The 25091-nt window shown below is 44.9% G+C and overlaps 1 protein-coding gene across 1 annotated transcript in view; it reads left to right on the forward strand.

Annotated features, from left to right (window-relative positions):
- Positions 1–6857: 6857 nt before the first annotated feature.
- The window catches only part of LOC121870445 (acetylcholinesterase-like), an 82841-nt gene continuing 64607 nt past the window's right edge, over positions 6858–25091 (forward strand). The window contains 1 exon segment of the mRNA XM_042372267.1: positions 6858–7230. The gene's annotated coding sequence lies outside the window, so the exon portion shown is untranslated.

A 25091-nucleotide genomic window follows, 5' to 3' on the forward strand; every position in this document is an offset into this window, starting at 1 on the left:
AAGTAACTCGGCAGAATACTGTTTACATGAGGGGCTTAATAGACGCTGAAGTATGTATGGGTGGCAGCGGTGGGAAGGCTGGACAAGACCCTGCCTAAGAAACACGCACTGAGACCATTACAAATTTTAGGATTTTTATTTTACCCAACAGTAGTTAGTGTTGGTAGTTGGCAGTAAATAAATCAGTAACAAAACAGAGGCGAGGAAAGAGCTCAGGTCACGACACGGCAGGCAGTGATAGAGTAGTAATAACCTTTGACCTTCACCTGACCTTTACCTGACCTTCATAAGACACAAGACAGTTCCGGCCTGACAGCTGACATATTAGACACAGGTATTACTAGCTCACACGACCAGTCCCTCCGCCCCCCACGATCCTTCACTGGGCGTAGGATTATAATCTAACACACATTAAGATGCCACTGACCTGCTGTTGTAAGATATGTTTCCTCAATTTCTGTCACAGTTGTAATTTAAATTTCAGAATAAACTGTCAATGAAACAGAGAAGAATAGCCACTACCAAGGAAGTTCTTTATGAGGTTTTGGTCCATAAACACAGCTGGTCTCTGTACACAGCTGGCCTCCGTACACAGCTGGCCTCCGTACACAGCTGGCCTCCGTAAACAGCTGGCCTCCACACACAGCTGGCCTCCATACACAGCTGGCTTCCACACACAGCTGGCCTCAAAACACAGCTGGCCTCCAAACACTGCTGGCTTCCGTACACAGCTGGCCTCCATACACAGCTGGCCTTTGTACACACCTGAGAGCTATAATGACATCGACTACCTGACACTCCTGACATACTGCCCACTGTTTACCTTCTGCCAGACCGTCAGATGTGTACAAACGCCAACACCCACCTGGAGGAGGAGGAACTAATGGCAGGAAGACACCGTTGATGACTACAACCTGAGGACCTCTAGTGTTACCTTTTACTACTACTAACACTACCATCACCACTATTACTACTACTAACACTACCATCACCACTACCACCACCACTACTCTGTCATCTCAGGAAATAGAACAAAATTACTTAAGACCACCAAGTAGACACGCCCTTGATCGATGGTGAGGAGGAGGGGGGAGTTAGAGGAAGGAGGGAAGGAGGAGGAAGGGGGAGGAAGGGGGAAGATGAACATAAGAACATAAGAACATAAGATGGGATGGGATTGTTAGGATAAGTGAGAGAGAGAGAGAGAGAGAGAGAGAGAGAGAGAGAGAGAGAGAGAGAGAGAGAGAGAGAGAGAGAGAGAGAGAGGTGGAAAGTTCAGCCAAGAATAAAATCATGGCGGTTATCCGCCCAATGTTTATGAGAGGTACAAGACACTTACCCAAGGACACCATGTTTCCTCGCCCCTGTAGATGTGGCAGTAGTGGTGGTGGGTGGTGGTAGTAGTGGTGGTGGTGGCAGTAGTGGTGGTGGGTAGTGTGGTAGTGGTGGTGGTGGTGGTGGTGGTGGTGGTAGTGGTGGTGGTGGTAGTGTGGTGGTAGCAGGGATGGTGGTAGTGGTGGTAGTTGTAGTGATGGGTAGTGGTGGTGATGGTAGTGATGGTGGTGGTAGTGGTGGTAGTGGTGGTGGTAGTTGTAGTGATGGTGATAGTGGTGGTGGTAATGGTGGTGGTGGTGGTGTCCTTTACAGTGTCCTACTCCCTTGAAGGACACACTCACCTCACCTCACTCAACCACACTCCATCACACTTTCCGCCTCCTCACACACACACACACACCGGAACACACTCTACCTTTCTACATGAATGACTTTTATTATTTTTTTCCTCTAAACCTATTTGGGGGGGTAGAGGGAAGGGGTAGATGGAGGGGGGAGGAGGGTGGAAAGAAGGAGGGAAAGGAGGGGAAGATGGAGGGGAGAGGGAGGCGGAGAGGGGGGAGAGAGAGGGGGTTGATGTGTCCGTTCTTTTGTATAGCTGGTGTTGGTAATGCCTTTTTGGCTCTCAATGCCTAACAACAGGTTTATAAGTGGTCTCTGCGAGTAAGTGTTTAACTGTGTTTGGTCTAAGTGTTTAAGTGTTTTGGAACTAGTATAAGTGTTTAAGTGCGTGTGATATTGCGCTTGTGATCTCACTTGGATTACGCAGTTCAGTTCTGGTCACCGTACTACAGAATGGATATAGAATCACTAGAAGGAATTCAGAGGAGAATGACAAGACTAATCCCGGGCATTAGGAACCTTGAGTACAGAGACAGGTTAAAGCATCTTAATTTGCACTCACTCGGGAGACGTAGAGTGAGGGGCGATATGATAGAGGTGTACAAAGGTGATATAACAAGTCTTGAAGGAGTTAGTAACTTGTATTAAATTATTATTCTTTAGTTAGCGGAGGGAATAAGTGGAGTGGAGAGGGAGGAGTAAGTGGAGTGATGTGGGTGGAGGGATTAGGTGGAGTGAGCGGAGAGGAGGGAGTGGGTGGTTGGAATGGATGTGTGGAGGGATCGGGTGGAGTAAGTTGGTGGAGTGAAGTGGGTGGAGGGATTAAGCGGAGTGATTTAGTGAGTGAATGGAGGAAGGGAGTGGGCGGAGTGGTTGGAGGGAGTGGGTGGAGGGAGTGGGCGGAGTGGGTGGAGGGAGTGGGTGGAGGTTCAGTCAGCCAGGTAAGGTAAACATTGATTGTTGTCTGTGATAGGTAAGGGTGGGCAGTGGGTGGGCGTGGATGGTGGGCGTGGATGGTGGTGGGCGTGGTGGTGGGCGGTGGGCAGGGGGAAGAGGGGTGGGTGGGGGAAGGATGAACCCCCAGATAGTGCAGGTGTGTGTTGAGGTGATGCAGATGTGTAGTCTTGATGCAGGTATACGGTGGCACACACACACACACACACACACACACACACACACACACACACACACACACACACTTTTAATTTAATTTGGACCCAACACTCACTCAGACACACATGGTGGAGACTGCAATATGTCTACCTAACTCGGCCGCTGTGGTAAAATTATTGAACTATTGATAAACAGATAAACACAGACAATAGCGATATATACTCTGGGAACCTAACCTAACCCTAACCTAACCCAACCTAACCTAACCCCTAACTCCAACCCAACCCAACCTAACCCAATAACCTTAACCTAACCTAACCTAACCTAACCTAAATAACCTAACCTAACCTTAAATAACCTAACCTAACCTAACCTAACCTTAAATAACCTAACCTAACCTTAAATAACCTAACCTAACCTTCGACTGCGTCACCCAATCAACTCTCTGATTGATACACCACCGTGACGTCATAACCTGATTGATACACCACCGTGACGTCATAACCTGATTGATACACCACCGTGACGTCATAACCTGATTGATACACCACCGTGACGTCATAACCTGATTGATACACCACCGTGACGTCATAATCTGATTGATACACCACCGTGACGTCATAATCTGATTGATACACCACCGTGACGTCAATTGATGCTCATCATAACTCAGTGTTGGTGAGGATAAATTGCACCATGAATAAGGAAAGACGTATTTGTCGACCCGGTGAGAATAACTGAAGGTGGGGCTAACAAGGAAGGGCTGACGAGGAAGGGCTGACGAGGAAGGACTGACAAGGGTAGTAGTAGTAGTAGTAGTAGTAGTAGTAGTAGTTATAGTTGTAGTAGTAGTAGTAATAATATGAATAGTAAAATGTCGTATATACCTGACCAAAAAAATATGTTATTGAACTAAGGGATAAAACAAATTAATACCTTATGAACAACTAATGCCAATAACACCAAAAAAAAAAACCATACAATAAAAAACAAAAACAACAACTACAAAATATCATCTATTATCTCAAACAACTACAAAACTCTAAACTATATAAAGATCACTGTAGAATTGTCTTTACTGTACGGCTAAAGGTCACAGGAGGCTATGAAAAGGAGTCTCTAGGAACGAATCTTTGACTGTTGGTAGAAAATAAACATTGCTTCATCTGTCTGTTATTGTCGTGTTTCTATCAGTGGCGACACCCGTCAATACGTCGTCCTTTCCGTCAGTTGTGAGGTCCTCCTGTCTACCTGGTGGGTCCTCCTGTCTACCTGGTGGGTTGATTAATTATTCCTTCAGCCACTGCGACGTACACTCTGAGGCGCCGAGGAGGAAGGAAGGAAGGAGAGAGAGGGAGAAAAGGAGGAAGGAAGGAAGGAGAGAGAGGGAGAAAAGGAGGAAGGAAGGAAGGAGAGAGAGAGGAAGAAAAGGAGGAAGGAAGGAAGGAGAGAGAGGGAGAAAAGGAGGAAGTTAGAAGGAAGGAGAGAGGGGAGAAAAGGAGGAAGGGAAGGAAGGAGAGAGAGGGGAGAAAAGGGGAGGAAAGAAGGAAGGAGAGAGAGGGAGAAAAGGAAGAAGGAAGGAAGAAGAGAGAGGGAGAAAAGGAGGAAGGAAGGAAGAAGAGAGAGGGAGAAAGGAGGAAGGAAGGAAGGAGAGAGAGGGATGAATAGGGAGGTGGAAGAAGAGGTGAAGGCAGGAATATTGGACAGGGAAAAGAGGAAAGAAGAAGGGGAAAGGAAGAGAGAATGAAGAAGGAAGAAGAAGGAAGGGAAGGACTGATGTTCTCACCCCTCTCACTGACCCGGTAGAGAAATCGAAGGCATCCACGACTCCAGCCACTTTCCACACACACACACACCTGTTTGCTAAATATTTGGGCCCCTCGGTTTTGTCTCAGGTGTTTGGTCATCATACATGGATCTTACCTGTCCCTTTACTACCTGTCCTCATACCTGGTGTTTGTTGTTGTTGTGGTGGTGATGATGGAGATGGAGGGGGGGGGTAACATACACATACACACACACACACACACACACACACACACACACACACACACACACACACACACACACACACCGCATCAATACAAATCAATTTACAAATATTAATTCTATCAAGTTTACAATTCAATCAATAAAATATTCCAAAACAATTAACAAATATTTTCAAATTTTAAACCCCCTAAAAAAATAATCAACAAATAAATAAAAACTAAAATAATAATCGGGAACTCCAAGTGACGTCATGAGCATCGAATTTACGTCATCGCTGAGGTAATGATGACGTCACGAGTAGCAGCGTAAAGGTGGGCTGGGAGAGGCACCGTTTAGAGGTATAGTGGGCCAACATTCTGACTATAAATATTGACACCCGGATTGGAAATTGCTTCACCAATATGTTGACTGATGGTGCTGCTGTACCTGCTGTGCTTGCTTGCTGTACTATGTGCGTGCGTCAGTGTTTGCTTGCATGTAAGAGTAAAAATGTATTTGATCTTTTGTTGTGTGAGTCCCTATTTTGCATGTGTGATTGTGTGTTTGTTTTGGGGGAAGAGAGAGAGAGAGAGAGAGAGAGAGAGAGAGAGAGAGAGAGAGAGAGAGAGACGCCTCAACTTCATAATTTCTTTCCTGTTATCTCACTCTCACACTTGGAAGACTCAGGTTATTCTATTCAACATAATTCATCTCTTTGTACTGCATGCAAACACACACACACACACACACACACACACACACACACACACACACACACACACACACACACACACACACAGGAATCTGGGGAAAAGGTTATTAAATCTGACATTTAACGCAGAGGAGGCATCGATTTAGTAGGTCTGAGGCCACTTCCTATTCTATCTACTATGTATGTGTACGAGTGGGGGTGGGGAAGGTGGGGGGGAGAGGGGGTGGGGGAGGGGTGGGGAGAGTGGGGGTGGGGGAGAGGGGTGGGGGAGAGTGGGGGTGGGGGGGGAAGGGTGGGGGAGAGGGGGGTGGGGGAAGGTGGGGGGAGAGGGGGGTGGGGGAAGGGTGGGGGAGAGGGGGGTGGGGATGGTGGGGGAGAGTGGGGGTGGGGGAGAGGGGGGTGGGGGAAGGGTGGGGAGGAGTGGGGGGTGGGGGAAGGGTGGGGAGGGTGGGGGTGGGGGGAAGGGTGGGGGAGGGGGTGGGGAGAGGTGGGGGGAAGGTGGGGAGGTGGGTGGGGGTTGGAAAAAGGGGAGGGAGGGGGGAATCGACCTTACTGGGGATGGGGGCACTAGTTTTGTACCATTTGACCATCATTCCTCCTCTTCCTTCCTTCCTTCCTTCCTTCCTTCCCTCCCTTCCATTCCATTTACCAGTCCAAAATATCACTTTCATCTCTTTGTCTTTTTTTTTATAACACCGACAGCAGACAAAACGAATAAGATCATGAAAGCAGAATAAAGCAGACTGGTTAAATGTTCCTGAAACGAGCAGATAAACCTTACTAGGATGAAACAAACAGCAGAATTAAGCAGATACATTAAACCAAGAGAAAGCAGGAGAGGCAGCAGGAGAGGCAGCAGGAAAGCAGATGTATTAAGAGATCGGACCGACATTCACATCTGACTGTACGACAAAATATGAATGTTGGCTGAGCTGTGATCTGATTATTCCAGCGATAACTAACTCTCTCGCCACCTGTGTGTTCCCTCTGTGTTGGGATTATTCTGTGAGTGATCGTGGGTTGTGGGTTGTAGGTTGTGGATTGTGGGTTGTAGGTTGTGGGTTGAAAATCATGGGTTAATGAGTGGGTCGAGGGTTTTAGTGATGGGGTTTAGTTAATCGAGTGCGTTAGCGTTCGTTAAATACTGCAGGTGTGTGGAAGTGGTATAGGTCAGTAATGGGTAATGGAGTGGGTTAATGATGGGGCAGATAGTGGTGTGGGTTTGTAATTATATAGAAGGGAGGGAGAGGAGAGGAGGGAAGGGAGAGGAGGGAGTGGGTGCTACTGCTTCCCTCCCTCTCTCCCCTTCCGTCTCTCCCTCCTCCTCCTCCTCCCCGCCGCGTGGTGATGGTTGGCCGCCGCCGCCGCCGCCAGACCCCGCGCCCCGCCACCTGCTGCCTCACACTCACCTCCGTGCAGCCGTGAGGGGCGACCGTCACCCGCGCTTGACATCTCCACTTTGTTCCTCTAACACACCTTGTTCGCTCGTCGCTGAACATATCGCAATAATTAACTGTAACACAAGGATTTCTACACCTGGGAGCGTCGACTAGTGCTTCAATCTCTTAAATGAAACAGTTTTTGAAGTGTTCGACCGTACAATAATTTGTTTAAAAAAGAAAGAGAGAGAGATAGAGAGAGAGAAAGAGAAAGAGAGAGAGAGAGAAGTGAAGGAGTGTGGCGGGTGGAGCATCACGACTACAGTCAGCGGGGGAGGTGTGTGTGTATGTGTGTGTGTGACCACTGCCTCCACACAGGTAAGACGAACACACCTTGACCATACTCACCACCCTCCCCTCCTCCCCCCCCCTCCCCTATCCTACCACCATCAGGTACAGTTCCGTTCAGAAGTTGGTGATACACTGGTGGTGGAGGGGGCAGAGTCTGTCACCCCGAGGTCACTACACCTGAGAGCCAGAGAACGAGAGGATCAGCCATCAATTGACCCATGTCCACGCCCAGAGGGGAACTGTGTAGGCCAGAGTCTTTTAGTGTCTGTTTGTCTTCTATACCAGACAGGTTACATGCAGCTATTGAGAAGGATGGGGGGGGGGGCCTGGACGAGGTATAAAATAATAATGTGGATAATGGACTAAATTTGTCCTTCTAGAGTGTGAGTGTTTTATTATTGTTAAATAAACATAAGTGACCAATTAATTCGCAGACTACAATGTAAAAAACCACAATATGTAGAGGAAGAAAATAATGTTTATAATCTGTTCAGGCTGTTGTGGGTGGCTGTTGTGGGTGGCTGTTGTGGGTGGCTGTTGTGGGTGGCTGCTGGGTGGTAGTATCAGTCAGGGCCTAGTGTGAGTTACGTGGAGGACACCGACCCAAACTAACCTTCTTTATGTCCTTGTTGCTGTAAGGAATAATTAACGGGTGATGAGGATCCTGATATAATATATTGAAAAGGTTTATATATTAAATAGTATCCCCATTATTAATAGTATCAGGCGGACGACAACTACCCCTTGGCCTCTCCAGACACACACGTAGACGAAACAAACAGACCAGACAGACAGACAGACAGACAGACACTACACTGTAATGACCCCAGTTAACATATTTTGACGTTTGATACACAAATACCTAGGCAATAGGTCTGTTCCAGCGCCCTCTCGATCGCCAACGAGTAACCTGACACTCTGAAACACGTGAACGAATTCCTCTGAAACTCATTTATAAAGTAACTGTCTTTATTGAAATCGTTCACTAAAATCCTGACAAACGGACATTTTCCCGAGCAGTAATCTTATCCCTGGTCCCATTCTACTTTCAATATCCGTTTGGTGTATTAGTGTTGGTTATAACAGTGATCACACAAACTATAATTGGTGGTAAGTGAAGACCGCTCTTTCAGATAACATAGGAAAGACAAATGTATCTTGTTTGAGTTTAACTAAGTGTGGTAGCGAAGGGTAACAACCTGACTCACCAAAACACATGTGGTTCAGTGTCGTTCTCTTCACGTCTATTAGTTGTATTAAGGTCTATATAAGAAGTCTTCCCGCGAGTAGGTGGGTGGAGGTTCGCTGACGTCACATTGTGGACTCTTCACTCCCTTACCCTACCTCTCACCCCTACCTCTCACCCCTACCTCTCAGTACCCCACATAGTAAATAATATTGCCTTTAACCTCGGCTAAACACAGCAATGGATTGATACAAAATTTATAACCGGTATCAGAGAAGGAAAGGTTAAAAAAACAAAAACAATGTATTTCACTTTTACATTACGCATTTCAATAAGTTCAGCTAAAATTAGTTTAATAATAGCTATAGGCAGAGTTGTCTATAGGAGTTCCTTTCCTCTCCTGTCTGTCACATGTAATATTCCCTATGGCAGAGAGGACACGGAGGGATATATAGATGCAGACAGAGAGAGGAGGGGAGAAGTAGAGGGGAATAAGAAAGAGAAAAGGAGAAAGGGAGAAGGGAAAGGGGTGGGGGAGTGCCCTGAAAACTCGTTGCCAGAGGCTGACTGAATTTCCAATTGATTATACAACACTACCAGGGCGCAGATATCTATTTCCTCGTTACATTATTTACGGAATCGTTACCTGCAATATGTAGTGTAAAGGGCATGGAGAATGTATATATTGATATTTATTTGTTGTTAAAATATTTATACAATGGGTAAGAAGATTGTGTCAGATTGTGTTAGTTTCTGGTATCGCTGTTCACTGTTCACTATAAGTATGTGGAAACAGATGAGGCACTGTACTGTATAATGCAAAGCAGGTCACTATACCTCTATCAGTGTACAATACTTTCTACATGTCTTTATCATTTAATTTATCAGATAAGTCTCCCCACTCAGTACGCGTTTTTCTGGGGAATTCAGTTTATGTTTTTGTCTGTACAGTATTTATATAGAAGATTCTAAGACCCAGAATTATTTAATTTATTCATTTCAGTACCGAGTCAATGATTCATATCCATTCTAAGATAAGGTCAATAAAACCGAACCAGATATTAATGTGTCTACCTGTGTACGTTTTATTACACCTGTAGAGACAAAACACAAAACATTGATATAAATTGTTCACTACAGCTTCATGTATGATAAGTCATAATCAACACAACTACGAATATTACTTGTGATTTTGGTAGAGGCTAATTCACTTATATATTTATTCATCATCTTTAGGAAATATATGGAAGTGTATTTTCCCCTCCCGTGTGAACAACGACACCCACACACTACACTATTAACGGGTATTAAGCAACAGAAATGACCAGTGTTCATAGTAATGGCTGCAGTTCACTCGGTAAGCGGTCACTCTACTCGGTGACGTCATGCGCGAACTGGGTCAAATGGGGTCAGACGTCCTCCTTCACTATAAACACATCATCATCATCATCATCATCATCATCATCATCATCATCATCATCATCATCATCACCATCATCATCACCATCATCATCATCATCATCATCATCATCATCCACATCATCATCATCATCATCATCATCATCATCATCATCATCATCATCATCATCATCACCATCATCATCACCATCATCATCATCATCATCATCATCATCATCATCACCATCATCATCATCATCATCATCATCATCATCATCATCATCATCACCATCATCATCACCATCATCATCATCACCAGTAATGTCGGGTGATACTATGATAAATAATCTTCCTATCTCTTTTTTGATGAGTTTTCGTTCGAGTAAATCTGTTCCATTATCTGTTCCACTCTATGTGTTGGTGGGAGAGGAGGTGTAGTGACCCACCGTCCAGAAAGGGTGTATCACGAACTTCTGACTGCAACTGTACAACCTCCTCTTCCTAATCTCTATAGCACCTAAACAGCTGTTATCACCCCCCCACCTCCATCTCCTCTCCCTCCAAACAGGTATAGGACTATTATTACACAGAACAAAACAAAAAAAAACGACAGGTGTAAATTCAGGTATGTGTTTTTTTTACAGGTGTACCAAGACCCCATCTCTCACAGTTCTATCATCACAATGTTATTTTTCATCTGAGACAATTCATCCATCGTAAATATTTTCCCTGTGATGGTATTACTTATTATTTACCCACCAATAGATGTTACAGACTCGGAAGACAGAGCAAAACAGGTGATAGCAAAAAGAAAGAAAGAAAGAAGAAAGAACGGAAGAAAGAAGAAAGAATTGAAAGAAGAACAAGGAAGGAATGTTGGGGGTCTCTATACTGAAGGACAAAACTGCATTATATAAACCGGGTGTGTGACACTTATGTCCTCCAGCCATGGTAGGTGTAGTGGTGGAGAAGGGTGTGGGTGTAGTGGTGGAGAAGGGTGTGGGTGTAGTGGTGGAGAAAGTTTGGTGTAGTGGTGGAGAAGGTGTGGGTGTAGTGGTGGAGAAGGGGTGTGGGTGTGAGTGGAGAAGGTGTAGGTGTGGTGGTGGAGAAAGAGGGGTGTGGGTGTAGTGGTGGAGGGTGGTGTGGAGTGGTGGAGGAGAGAAGGGTGTAGGTGTGTGGTGGTAGGAGGGTGTGGGTGTGGTGGTGGAGAAGGGTGTGGGTGTGTGTGGTGGTGGAGAAGGGTGTGGGTGTGGTGGTGGAGAAGGGGGTGTGGGTGTGGTGGTGGAGGGGGTGTGGGTGTGGTGGTGGAGGGTGTGGGTGTAGTGGTGGAAAGGGTGTGGGTGTGGTGGAGAAGGGGTGTGGGTGAGAGGTGGTGGAGAAGAGGTGTGGGTTGGTGGTGGGAGAGGGTGTGGGTGTGGTGTGGAGAAGGGTGTGGGGTGTAGTGGTGGAGAAGGTGTGGGTGTAGTGGTGGAGAAGGGGTGTGGGTGTGAGTGGTGGAGAAGGGTGTGGGTGTGGTGGTGGAGAGGGTGTGGGTGTGGTGGTGGAGAAGGGTGTGGGGTGTGGTGGTGGAGAAGGGTGTGGGTGTGAGTGGTGGAGAAGGGGTGTGGGTGTAGTGGTGGAGGGTGTGGGTGTGGTGGTTGAGAGAAGGGTGTGGGTGTGGTGGTGGAGAGAAGGGTGTGGGTGTAGTGGTGGAGAAGGGTGTGGTGTGAGTGGTGGAGAGAGGTTGGGTGTGGTGGTGGAGAGAGAGGGGTGTGGGTGTGGTGGTGGAGAAGGTGTGGGTGTGGTGGTGAGGGTGTGGGTGTGGTGGTGGAGAAGGGTGTGGGTGTAGTGGTGGAGAAGGGTTGTGGGTGTAGTGGTGGAGGGTGTGGGTGTAGTGGTGGAGAAGGGTGTGGGTGTGGTGGAGAAGGGTGTAGGTGTAGTGGTGGAGAAGGGTGTGGGTGTGGTGGTGGAGAAGGGGTGTGGGTGTGAGTGGAGAGAGGGGTGTGGGTGTGGTGGTGGAGAAGGGTGTGGGTGTGGGTGGTGGAGGGGTGTGGGTGTGGTGGTGGAGAGAGAGAGGGTGTGGGTGTGAGTGGTGGAAGGGTGTGGGTGTGAGTGGTGAGAGAAGGGGGTGTGGGTGTGGTGGTGGAGAAGGGTGTGGGTGTGGTGGTGGAGAGGGTTGTGGGTGGTGGAGAGAAGGGTGTGGGTGTAGTGGTGGAGAAGGGTGTGGGTGTGGTGGTGGAGAAGGGTGTGGGTGTAGTGGTGGAGAAGGGTGTAGGTGTAGTGGTGGAGAGAGGTGTGGGTGTGAGTGGTGGAGAAGGGTGTGGGTGTAGTGGTGGAGAAGGGTGTGGGTGTGGTGGTGGAGAAGGGTGTGGGTGTAGTGGTGGAGAGGGTGTAGGTGTGGTGGTGGAGAAGGTTGGGTGTAGTGGTGGAGAAGGGTGTGGGTGTAGTGGTGGAGAAGGGTGTGGGTGTAGTGGAGGGAGAAGGGGTGTGGGTGTAGTGGTGGAGAAGGGTGTGGGTGTGAGTGGTGGAGAAGGGGTGTGGGTGTAGTGGTGGAGAAGGGGTGTGGGTGGTGGTGGAGAAGGGTGTGGGTGTAGTGGTGGAGAGGTGTGGGTGTAGTGGGTGGAGAGGTGTGGGTGTGGTGGTGTAGAGAATGGGTGTGGTGGTGGAGAGGGTGTGGGTGTGTGGTGGAGAAGGTTGTGGGTGTGAGTGGTGGAGAAGGGTGTGGGTGTAGTGGTGGAGAAGGGTGTGTGGGTGTAGTGGTGGAGGGTGTGGGTGTAGTGGTGGAGAAAGGGGTGTGGGTGTGGTGGTGGAGAGAGGGTGTGGGTGTGGTGGTGGAGAAAGGGGTGTGGGAAGGGGAGGAGGAAGGAAAAAGAGGGAGAGGGGATAGAGAATGTGGAAGAGGGGGAAAAAGAAAGGGAAGAGTAGGAAGAAAGGAGAGAGGAGGAAGGGAAAGTGATGAGAGGGAAAAGGAAGAGAGGAAAGGAGGAGGAAGAGGAGAAAGCGGAAGAACAGGCGGGATAAGGGATAGAAGGAATAGGAGGAAGAGGAAGAAAGGAAAGGAGGAGGAGTAGGAAGAGGAAGAGGAGGAGGAGGAGGAGGAGGAAGAAGATGGATGAGGTTCACTAGAGCATCATCATCCAACCTTTGCACTCCATAACGTTACAGTCCGGATATATTAATTAGTCTATCCATGACGTCGAAAGCTTCTACGAACAGTAAAATTTGCCATCTTCAATTCTGTCTGTTTCCGTCTGCTTTTCCTTCTGTCTGCTTGTCTGCGCGTCTCTGTCTGTCTCCGTCTGTCTGTCTGTCCTACCTGTCTTTCCTTCTGTCTACCTGTTTTTCCTTATGTCTGTCTGTTTGTCTGTCTGTCTGTCTGTCAGGTTAAATAAAGATAAACGCTGATTAAACTAAATGGTAGGTGGGGGTAGTGGGGGCAGGTAGGTGGGGGGTAGGGTAGGGGGCAGTGGGTAGGGTTAGGGTGGGGAGTGGGGGTGGGGTAGGGTAGGGTGTGGGGTAGGGTAGGTGGGTAGTTAGGGTAAGGTTGGGTTAGGTTAGGTTATGTGTATTCCATAGCAGATAAATATATAGAATTTAATGTTTATGAAATGCTTATTAAATACCATGTTTGGGTCACGCCATAACAGTAAGTAATATTATTCAAAACATTTCAATATTTTCTGCGGAATATTATGAGTGTGTGTGTGTGTGTGTGTGTGTGTGTGTGTGTGTGTGTGTGTGTGTGTGTGTGTGTGTGTGTGTGTGTGTGTGTGTGTGACGTCAGCACCGTGATTCACCTGTGATAATAACAACATTTACACCTTGAAGCCCTAGTTCTACCCAGTATCGTGTTTATACACACACACACACAAGAATACTGTGTAGGTATTCTGAGGTTTATCGTCCCTACATAAACTCTATATGTGTCTTGCATCACAATCTAATATTATATAAAATTTCGGAGTAGACCTTGAGACAGACAGACAGACAGAAGACAGACAGACAGACAGACAGACAGACAGACAGACAGACAGACAGAGAAGGAGAAATACAGATAGACAGAGAAACAGGCAAATAAGAAGATATACAGACAGAGAGAAAGAAACAGGAAGACAGATACACAGACAGGGACAGACAGATGACCAGACCAGCAGGGACAGACAAACAGACAGACAGAGACAGACAGAGTGAGAAGAACGACACTAAGGACACTACACAACTCGGCCGTGTTACCTGTGATACCTGTGTTACCTGTGTTACCTGTGTTACCTGTGTTACCTGTGATACCTGTGTTACCTGTGTTATCTGTGTTACCTGTGTTGCATGTTCCTGTGTTATGTGATACCTGTGTTACCTGTGCTATCTGTGTTACCTGTGTTACCTGTGATACCTGTGTTACCTGTGTTACCTGTGTTACCTGTGTTCCTGTGCTATCTGTGTTACCTGTGATACCTGTGTTACCTGTGCTATCTGTGTTACCCGTGTTATCTGTGTTACTGTGTTACCTGTGTTACCTGTGATACCTGTGTTACCTGTGTTACCTGTCCATCACTAAGTTCCTGTTCCTTGAGTTCTACACCGAGTAACAACAATGACGACTAACACACAATCACCCGATTCAATTTCTAATAAACTCAAAATATTACAACTTTTATCTCAATTCTACTTTACATAACAATCATATGTGTAGCCTAACCAAACCTAACCCAACCTAACCAAACCAGCAAACCTAACCAATGAAACCAAACCCAGCCAAACCTAACTAGCTTATCAACCAAAGCCAACTGCTTAGCAAGCCTAAGCAAACCTAGCAAGAGCCCAACCAGGACCTAGCCAAGCAGCAAACCCAGCAAACCTAGCCAAGCCTAGCCTAAACCAAACCTAACCTAACCTAACCTAACCTAACCTAACCTAAACCTAACCTAACATGAATTATAAAAAAAAATCATGGTAGGAGAAATTGTTTTAAAAAATACTTTCCATTTTTATGTGACATACAGTCTACCTGTTTTGTTGACACGAAGGATTTAATTGGAGTTTTACCTGAGAAATGGTTGAATAACGTAAAACTGGGTGACCTACTCTGTGTGTGTGTGTGTGTGTGTGTATGTGTGTGTGTTATATTCTTGTGTGTTGTCCTGTCCCCACACACTCACCTGTCTAACCTTACACACCTGTCTATCCTCAAACACATACACACACCTGTCTATCCTCACACACCTGTCTAACCTCACACACCTGTCTATCACACACCTGTCTAACCTCACACCTAACTTCTCACACCTGTCTATCCTCCACACCTGTCTATCCTCACACACTTGTCTATCCTCACACACCTGTCTAACCTACACACCTGTCTAACCTCACACACCTGTCAACCTCACACACCGTCTATCCACACACCTGTCTATCCTCAAACACCTGTCTATCCTCACTAACTGAAGAAATTCGTCAAGATAGAAAACAAAAAAATACCTGCAAGATTCAAATGCAAATCTATATAGAAATGGAAATGGCCTAACTCACTCGTGGGTCGGAAATAAATTACGTCTGCTGGGAGTCCGTCTCTCTCTGTCCTCCTGCTGTGTCCCTCCTCCTGTGTTCTCCTCTCTATCCTCTTTCTCCTCCTCTCTATCCTCCTCTATCCTCCACTATCCTCCTCTCTATCCTCTCTGTCCTCCTCTCTCTCCGTGACAGAGCAAAAAAACAATTTGGCTTCAGCAAAATTAAGGAGAAGATGAATGAGTTTTATCAATAATTTTATAACAGAATGGCGTCTATTGAGGCAGGGGTAGGGGTAGGGGTAGGGGTAGGTAGGGGTAGGGTAGGGTAGGGTGGGTAGGTAAGGTAGGGTAGGTAGGTAGGTAGGTAGGTAGGGTAGGTGGTAGGGTAGGTTAGGTAGGGTAAAGCTGGTAGGTTAGGTAGGTAGGGTGTGGGGGTGGGGTAGGGGGTAGGGAGAGGTAGGTTAGGGGTGGGTTAGGGGTAGGGGTAGGGGTAGGGTAGGGGGTGGGGTAGGGGTAGGGGTAGGGGTAGGGGTAGGGTAGGGGTAGGGTAGGGGTAGGGTAGGGTAGGGGTAGGGGTAGGGTAGGGTAGGGTAGGGGTAGGGTAGGGTATGTGATATAGGTTAGGTAGAGGAAGGGAGAGAAAGAAGAGTAAGAGAAGAAGAGGGTTATAATTGGAACAAGAGGTTATAGAAGAGGAAGATAAGGTAGGGAGGGGTTGGAAGAATTAGATTGTGTATAGTTGAGTGGTGTATGAGCAAGAGTTAATTGGTATATGGTAGTTATAAGGGTAGGGTAGGTAGGAAAAGCTAGGTAGGTTAGGTAGGTTTGGGTTAGGTAGGTGTAGGGTGGGGAGGGTAGGGAGGTGGGGTAGGTAGGTAGGGTAGGTAGGGGTAGGGTAGGGTAGGTTTGGGTAGGGTAGGTTAGGTAGGGGTAGGGTAGGTTAGGGGTAGGGTAGGTAGGGAGGGTAGGTAGGGTAGGGTAGGTAGTGTTAGGGTAGGTTAGGAGTTTGGGTAGGTTAGGTTAGGTGGGGTAAGGTAGGTAGGGTAGGTAGGGTAGGGGTAGGGGTAGGGAGGGTAGGTAGGGTAGGTTAGGTTAGTAGGGTGCACATGAATGGTTAATCTTCATTTGATCCGAAAACTAAAACAAATATCTTGCGAGGCGGAAAATAAATATCGCTGGTCAGTTGGTCAATAGAGGTGGGAACTGTACTAACTAATTCATTCCCCAAATTAAGAATTCATTTCCCATTTCGTATAGCGGGTTGGGAGGACACGGCTTACCTGTAAAGATGGCGGTGATACAGGTAAGGTATGGTAATTAGTGTTTATACGGAAGCAGGTGCTATGAATGTTAGAGGTTACTCTAATAATAATAATAATAATAATAATAATAATAATAATAATAATAATAATAATAATAATAATAAACAAGCAAGAGAAGAAAAACGAAGAAGAACAACAACAAAAGCAAAAACAACAACATAAATTCTCCAAAACACGAAAACAGCCTCAGAGGTCAAAACACAACCCACACAGACGACGTAACAAAAGCAACAATCTAACAGGAAACAAACGATCATCTTTACTATATATACGACTTGACACAGTGCCATCCAGTGCCATAAAGTGCCAGTTAGTGCCATACAGTGCTAGATAGTGCCATGCAGTGCCATATAGTGCCATATAGTGCTAGTTAGTGCCATACAGTGCCAGTTAGTGCCATACAGTGCCATACAGTGCAGTAGTGCCATGCAGTGCCATATAGTGCCATATAGTGCTAGTTAGTGCCATACAGTGCCAGTTAGTGCCATACAGTGCCAGATAGTGCAAGCTGGTAGTGAAGAAATCGATCCTCTGTTTTGGAGTTTGATGCTATAAGGAGGCGCTGCTATGGGATTTAAGCCTCTTGTAGTGTTGAGCTGGCAGCTGTGTGTGAGGGAGCCCTGTGTGTGTGTGTGTGTGTGTGTGTGTGTGTGTGTGTGTAATGGTCAGCATGCTCGCCTCACAAGCGAGAGGACCCGGGTTTGATCCTCGGGCAGGGTGAAACTATGGGTAAGTTTCTTTACGTCATTTGCCTCTGTCTACCCAGCAGTAATTGGGGACCTGGATGTTGATCGATTTGTGGATCGTGTTCAGGGGTAATGGTTAGCCAGTGCAGTTGGCGAGTTGTCCGGTCGTCTCGGACTATTCCTCGACACTGGGTCATGCAACTCGTTAAACTCAGGGTGTGGTTTTTGTGTTGGCGACAGCTTCTACACCTTAAACAAATTCACGCCTAGTAGTCTGGCCGGCCATCCTCGATCACGGGGGCATCCATTATTATTATTATTATTATTATTGTTGTTGTTGTTGTTGTTGTTGTTGTTGTTGTTGTTTATTATTATTTATGTGTGTATGGGTATGTATGTATGTATGTATGTATGTATGTGCACGTATTCAGCATCACATCACAACACCGGCTGTACACGATATAAATTCTGATAAAACAAAATATACACATCCGTACCATCACTGTGTAAACAAACATATATAACCATTACATATTGCCCGGATGTAAACACAGTGACCAATAACAATTTAGCTTTATATTACACCATGAGATATAATGACTGCACCATAAGATATAATGACTGCACCATAACTCCTTCATCATAACTATTATTTTACATTATATTTACGTATGGTGAAGCCTCCCTATAACGGACTATACTCGTTAGTTTGATGTCCGTTAAATAAATGTTTTATAGGTGGCGTGTAGAAATATTCCGTTTGTTGTTTTTAGGTTTATTTGTTCTCGCTGTTTTCGTTATCTTCCTCGCCATCACCATCTTACCCACCAAATGTTCCTCGCCAAAATACATATCGTGAAACTGAAGAATTTTTTGGATGCAATAAAACGTAGACTTGTGAGTTTATACACACACACACACACACACACACACACACACACACACACACACACACACACACACACACCTAATTATCTACAGGTTTTGCATGTCGACTTTCACACTGCACAGACCCACTGGCAGGCGGTCATTCTACCTACACAAGGGCAGAAACATGCAAAGACACACATACACACACACACACACACACACACACAATACCTTCACAGACACATGCTTAAAATGACACACACACAAATATACACACATAAACTAAGACATGGACGAAACTACATACACACATACATACACACATATGCAGAAACCTTGACAAATACACTGGTTTAAAAATACACACTCCATTTCACAAGATTTATCGTCATACAAGAGTTTCAGTGGAACACGCCACAGCATAGCTACAACCGCTAAGGTTAACCAAAGTTCAAAACATAACCAAAAAAGACTAAATTTTCTCTTTCTAAACTAACTAAACTATAATTTCGTTGTGTTATTTTATAGTGAAGTATTTCGTAGTGAGGATTTTATATACGGTACGTAGGAATATAAATAAAAGTTGTGTGCTGTTTTTAGCGGCTTCTGATATGTAGCTAAAAATTTACGCTAGTTTATTATATATATTTATGATGTGTTGTTGCAATATAAAGCACTTTTATAGCGTAGTAAAATATCATAAAACACGTAGATATACCATGAATACCACTATATATAACAGTATAGTGTGTTCTGCTCAATATAGCGACTCTTATAACGTAATAAAATATCAGAACATCAGAAATAAACCGTAATAACACAGAACGATAAACCAATACCGGATTATTCATTATATATACCGGATCTATAGCAACATTGAGTGCAGAACAGAGATGTATAACTGTGTAGGAGCCATTATTCACCACGAGTAACAATTTACCACCAACTCTTGACGTAGGAAACTTTGTATTGTAAGAATGTCAATAGAAGAGTTAACGAACAAACTTTATCTTTAAAATACGTTCTTGGTCGTAAATTGTCGTCGGAGTAATATATAGGTTATGTTGTCGACTGATGGTGTTAATTCAGGTTTATGATATCGATATTATTTATTTTAGTTGTTGATATTATTATTAGTGATATAAATGGCTGACGATTTTTTTCGGCATGTTTCCCATTTTTTTCGCGGGGTTTATTATTATTATTGTTATTGTTATTGTTATTATTATTATTATTATTACAGAAAATAAATACAAATTCGTTAAAAATTCATTAGTTTCCAAAGAAAGTTCTGTGAGTCACAGTGGTGTAAATTAAAAAATTTTTGTCTTGACGCTCCAACTAATTGCATAATAAACACTCCGCTACCACGTTCTTATTTCTCTATAATTAGCGACTAATTGAGGGTCTAGTTCCTTCCACAACACTCATGGACTGACACACACACACACACACACACACGTATACAGAATATAAACAGTTTATTTAAATATAGTTTACGTGTGAATATGTTAAAGCGATGTAAAATTGTACCATGAAGTATTATATTGTAAACAGATATACAAGAGAGATGTGTTTGGTCTAGTGCTAGTGCTTAATTTTACAAGTTTGTGTGTGTGTGTGTGTGTAATCTCTATCATCCGTTGAAATAAAATATTAATAGGATTTCAGGAAATAATTCTATAATCTGTTTGGTTGAATTTGTTAAAATCCGTTTGTAACAACATTCATGCGTTCACACATGTATACCTGCATACACACACACACACACACACACACACACACACACACACACACACAAAACACACACACACACACACACACACACACACACACACACACAATACATCACACAAAAAGACAACACAATAATTGTGAATTTAATTATAAGAAAAATCAGATCATAAACAAATACGAAATAAAACAATAATGATAATTTAGCTTAAAGAAAAAAGACCAGGTAATAAATAAGATAATAAAATAAAAATAAGAACCAAAAAATATAAATATAGAATTAGAAAAATAAAAAAGTGGCCTCGAGACATCACAAATAATTTATTCAAAAAAATCAATTTAGTAGTTTACTGTATGGATGTTAGGTATATATATGAGGTGAGCTAATGACCAATCCGACTACGCAAATATTGGCTAAGCTGACTGTGTGATCATTAGCATAACGACAACGATGTGTGTGTGTGTGTGTGATGGATTTTAGCTTATGCCAACACACACATTTTTTGATATATATATGTGTGTTCTGTCTTTCTGTCTGTCTGTCTGCCTGTTGTTGTTTGAATGTGTCTATGTGTTGTGTGTGTCTGTCTGTCTGTTGTTTGTGTTGTTTGTTTGAATGTGTCTATGTTTGTGTGTGTTGTCTGTCTGCCTGTCTGTTTGTTTGAATGTGTCTATGTGTATGTGTGTGTCTGTCTGTCTGTCTGTCTGTAGGAGAAGAGAGAGAGAGAGAGAGAGAGAGAGAGAGAGAGAGAGAGAGAGAGAGAGAGAGAGAGAGGCCGTGGTAATACATTTATGAAAGCGTTCTACCTGTGGACTCAGTTCCTTAAAATACCTTCGTCAGGTCGCCTGGAGGAGGATATTGCTGGGTGTCCTCGCCGATTGCCTTCGTGTCCAGCAACTGAGGATGAAGAGGAAGGAGGGAGGGAGGGAGGAGGGAGAGACGGAGGAAGGAAGGAAGGAAGGAAGGAAGAAATACTACCAAATGACTCTGGTAGTAAATAAAAATTAAACTCAAGTGAGAAAAAAAATTTAATATATTTTTTTTTAATTGAATTTCCTGTATTTAAAAAGTAATACAATATCATACATTCCTTTAGTATACTTTGGCAATTTATTCTATACTTTATACAAGGTAAGAAAGAGGTAATAATTCATGGTAATACTCTAGGGAAAAAATATTGAAAAAGTATAATATTGAAAAATGTGAAATAATTGAAAAAGTGAAATAATTAAAAAAAAATGTTTTATGTGAAGGATTTGTATTTACATCGAGGCTAAAGATATGGCGGATCTGTGTGTGTGTGTGTGTGTGTGTGTGTGTGTGTGTGTGTGTGTGTGTGTGTGTGTGTGTGTGTGTGGGTAGTAATCGACGTAGTAACAAAAGGAATTTCACCAGAATAGCGACACATTCTCACGACTCTAAGTAACACACACCTTGATATATATATATATATATATATATATATATATATATATATATATATATGCCTCACAGGTACACAGGTAGATCATAGCGTTCTGTCTGTCTGTCTGTCTATGTCTCTGTCCTGTCCGTCTGTCTGTCTGTCTGTCTATTCGTCTGTCTCTGTCTGTCCGTCTGTCCATCCATCAACCACACCATTTAAAACACATTACCAATATCTGGCTACCGGGTCATATGTCACCCAACTTAACTGGAACAAGTCACGTACTGCTGTATGGGGGGGGGTAACTTAATACAAAATAACCTATGACCCATTAATCACACGGGGAGGGGGAAGGGGATGAAGGAGGGGAGGGGAGGGGGAGGGGGAGGTTCTTTGCTTGCGCTTCCTGTGCTATACGATGCGGGTCTATAAACTACAATGATTAGTGAACAGGTGATGTATATATATATTGGTGTGGGTAAATATGGTGGTGGTGTGTGTAGCTCTCTGAAGACCTAAGTATTTGAGGGAAGGAGGGAAGGAAGGGAGAGGAGGGGAGATAGGGAGGGGAAAGGAGGACAGGAGAAGAGGAATGGGGAAGGAGAGGAGAGGAAAGGAGATAGGGGGGAAGAGGAAGAGAAGGAAGAGAAAAGAGAGGGGAAGGAGAGGGAGGAAAATTAGGAGAGTAGGAGGGGAGGAGGAAAAGAGAACAGAAAGAAGGGAGGGAAGGGAATAAAGGAGAGGAAGGAAGGGGGAGAGAAGGGAAGGGAGAGAAGGAAGGGAGAGAGAGGAAAAGGGGAAGAGGAGAGGAGGTAAGGGGATTTATAAGGACTAATTATCTATGCTTTACAAATAATGGAAATATAGGATTAGTGTATGTGGTGATAGGACTAATGTATGATACGTATAAACAAACCTCAAGTCCACATTATACCAAACATACACACAATACAACATTCTTCTCCACATACAGAGTTAAAGTCTACATATACTTATCTTCCTCATCTATATAAATGTCCCAGGTATACATACATATTCCTAATGTACACATAGATATACATATATACTTACATATGATCTGGATAAACCTATTTAAGGGTTAAATTGATATAATTCTTGAGAGTATGACGGTGTATATTTGTTCACAGACAGACCTACATACAGACAGACAGACACACGCACACACACACACGTACACACATCCTCACGTCCATACTGTCAGGGCCATATTCTATCACTGCCCCCCAAAAACACACACACACGTAGAAAGGGAGAGTAATGATATGTTTACTTTCTTAATTGACTAACTAGCGTCGAGCCAGTCACTGAAGCTGAAACTCTCTGAAATAAATATATATATATATATATATATAACTTTTGATATAAATGTTTTCAATGTTTCACGTTTAGTTTTCGTCTCGTTGGTTCTAGAAATGTGAGAGGGAGAGAGAGAGAATGGATGGTGGCAGTCGAGCGTGAGGAGGTGTGTGTGTGTGTGTGTGTGTGTGTGTGTGTGTGTGTGTGTGTGTGCTGGTGTGTTGTGGTCGTGACAATGACGAGACCCTAAAGTTGTAATATGACACAGACACACACACACACACACACACACAACACACACACACACACACACACACACACACACACTTCCCTTGTCTCCCCTCAGCTAATGTTTACTCTGAGTCAAACACACAATTTCTCTATTAAATATTTCCACACTAGAGAACAACTGTTGATTGTAGTAAATAGCAATAATACTAATAGTAATAATAGTAATAATAATAGTAATAATAATAGTAGTAATAATAACAATCACTTCAATACAATCTCTCTTTCTGGTTAGGTTAGGTTATATTTTCGGAGGTTAAGTTAGGTTAGGAGAGGTTAGGTCAGGTTAGGTCAGGTTAGGTTAGGTTAGGATAGGTTAGGTTAGGTCAGGTTAGGTCAGGTCAGGATCTAGACTTAACAGCGGAAGTGAGAGCCTGGTGAGGAAGGCCCCCAGCACACCTCCTCCTCACCACCTTATCTTTAAACGTCACAAGACTCAACTAATTACTGATGTATGCCAAATATGAAGCATCGATTGGTGTGAAGTCTGGCAGTCCCAAAATACTTCATGGAGTTCTGATAATGGAAGCACCAGAGGAGAACTGTGTTGTCTATGTCTCTCGGGGGGGAATTCTTGATTGAACACCTTTTTTGACACCTGAATAAATCTGACACTATGTACAGTCGAGTGCAATTACACCTGGTACACTGGTGGATACGTTTGGTGAGATGTGGCAATGGTGTGGGAGGTTTATCCAGTATCCTTAGTTTGGATACTATTGGGAGGTTCCATAGGGCCATTCATGGGGTTTTAATTTGATGTAAACAAATACAGTGGTGCCACGTCTCTCAAAACGTTCCAACAACTGTACCAGGTGGAAGTGTCAGGACTTATTATTGAACTGGTGGAAGTTGAGTAATATTGAATGCTAAATTGCCTTATTTGACATACACCCATTTTGTGTGTGTGTGTGTGTGTGTGTGTGTGTGTGTGTGTGTGTGTTATGATGGCACAGTGAGATTCTTAACTCTAATAATAATAATAATAATAATCCTTTAAGGTGAGGATTATATATATACATCTTGAAAGTGCATCTCATTGTGGAAATAGGTTAAGTGGTTGAGTGGTTGAGTGGTTGAGTGGTTGGATGGTTGGGTGGTTCTGGTTGTCCACGCATCATGAACCAATACTCGAATTACATGTCCTGGTTGACTGTCATCTAGCCAAATGGAAATGATAACCAATATGCTAATGCGTAATATCGAAATGTATATAATTAGATTGATGGCGTTCTTGTTACGTCATTGTCTGGTTATCCAATGACAGGGTGGGTAGGTGGGTGGGTGGGTGGGTGGGGTGGGTGGGTGAGTGAGTGGGTGGGTGGTGGGTGGGTGGGAGTGGTGGCTGCTTGTCTCTCTTGCCGTTAAATTATTATTCATCTGATGTCGATATACAGACGGTGAAGATAATGTGGGGGGTCTGTTAACTACTGTATCGTCTGCCTGCTTACTGGCTCACTGGCTGGTTCATTGACTGGCTCATTGACTGGCTCACTGGCTGGCTCACTGGCTGGTTCATTGACTGGCTCATTGACTGGCCTCACTTAATCACTCACTGGCTGGATCACACATCCCCTCACTCACCACCCTCCTCACCACCCTCACCCTCCCTCCCCTCACTCCCTCACGCCCTCCTCCTCCTCACCACCACCTCACCCTCCTTCCTTCCCTCACCCTCCCTCACCCTCTCCTCCCTCCTCACCCCCTCCCTCACTCACCACCACCACCCCTCCCTCACCACTCACCCTCCCTCCTCCCACTCCCCTCCCTCACCACCACCACCCACCCCCTCACCCTCCCTCCCCACCTCTCACGCCCTCCTCCCCCACCCTCCCCACTCACCACTCACCCACCACCCCCACCTCCTCCTCCCTCACCCTCCTCCCCCACTCCACCACCACCCACTCACTCCCCCCACCCTCCCTCCCCACCACCTCTCCTCCTCCTCCTCCCCACGCCCTCACCACCACCACCCCCCACTCCACCACTCCACCTCCTCCCTCACGCCCTCACTCACCCACCACCCACCACCTCCCTCACCACCACCACCCACCACCACCCACCACTCCTCCCTCACTCACCTCACCACTCACCCCCTCACGCCCCACTCACTCCCTCCCTCCCTCACGCCTCCCCCACTACTCACTCACTCACACTGGCGGCTGTGAGTGTTGCAAGTGAGAGAACTGAATAATGAG

The sequence above is a fragment of the Homarus americanus genome, unplaced genomic scaffold, assembly GCF_018991925.1.
Source record: "Homarus americanus isolate GMGI-L3 unplaced genomic scaffold, GMGI_Hamer_2.0 scaffold376, whole genome shotgun sequence".
Taxonomy (NCBI): Eukaryota; Metazoa; Arthropoda; class Malacostraca; order Decapoda; family Nephropidae; genus Homarus; species Homarus americanus.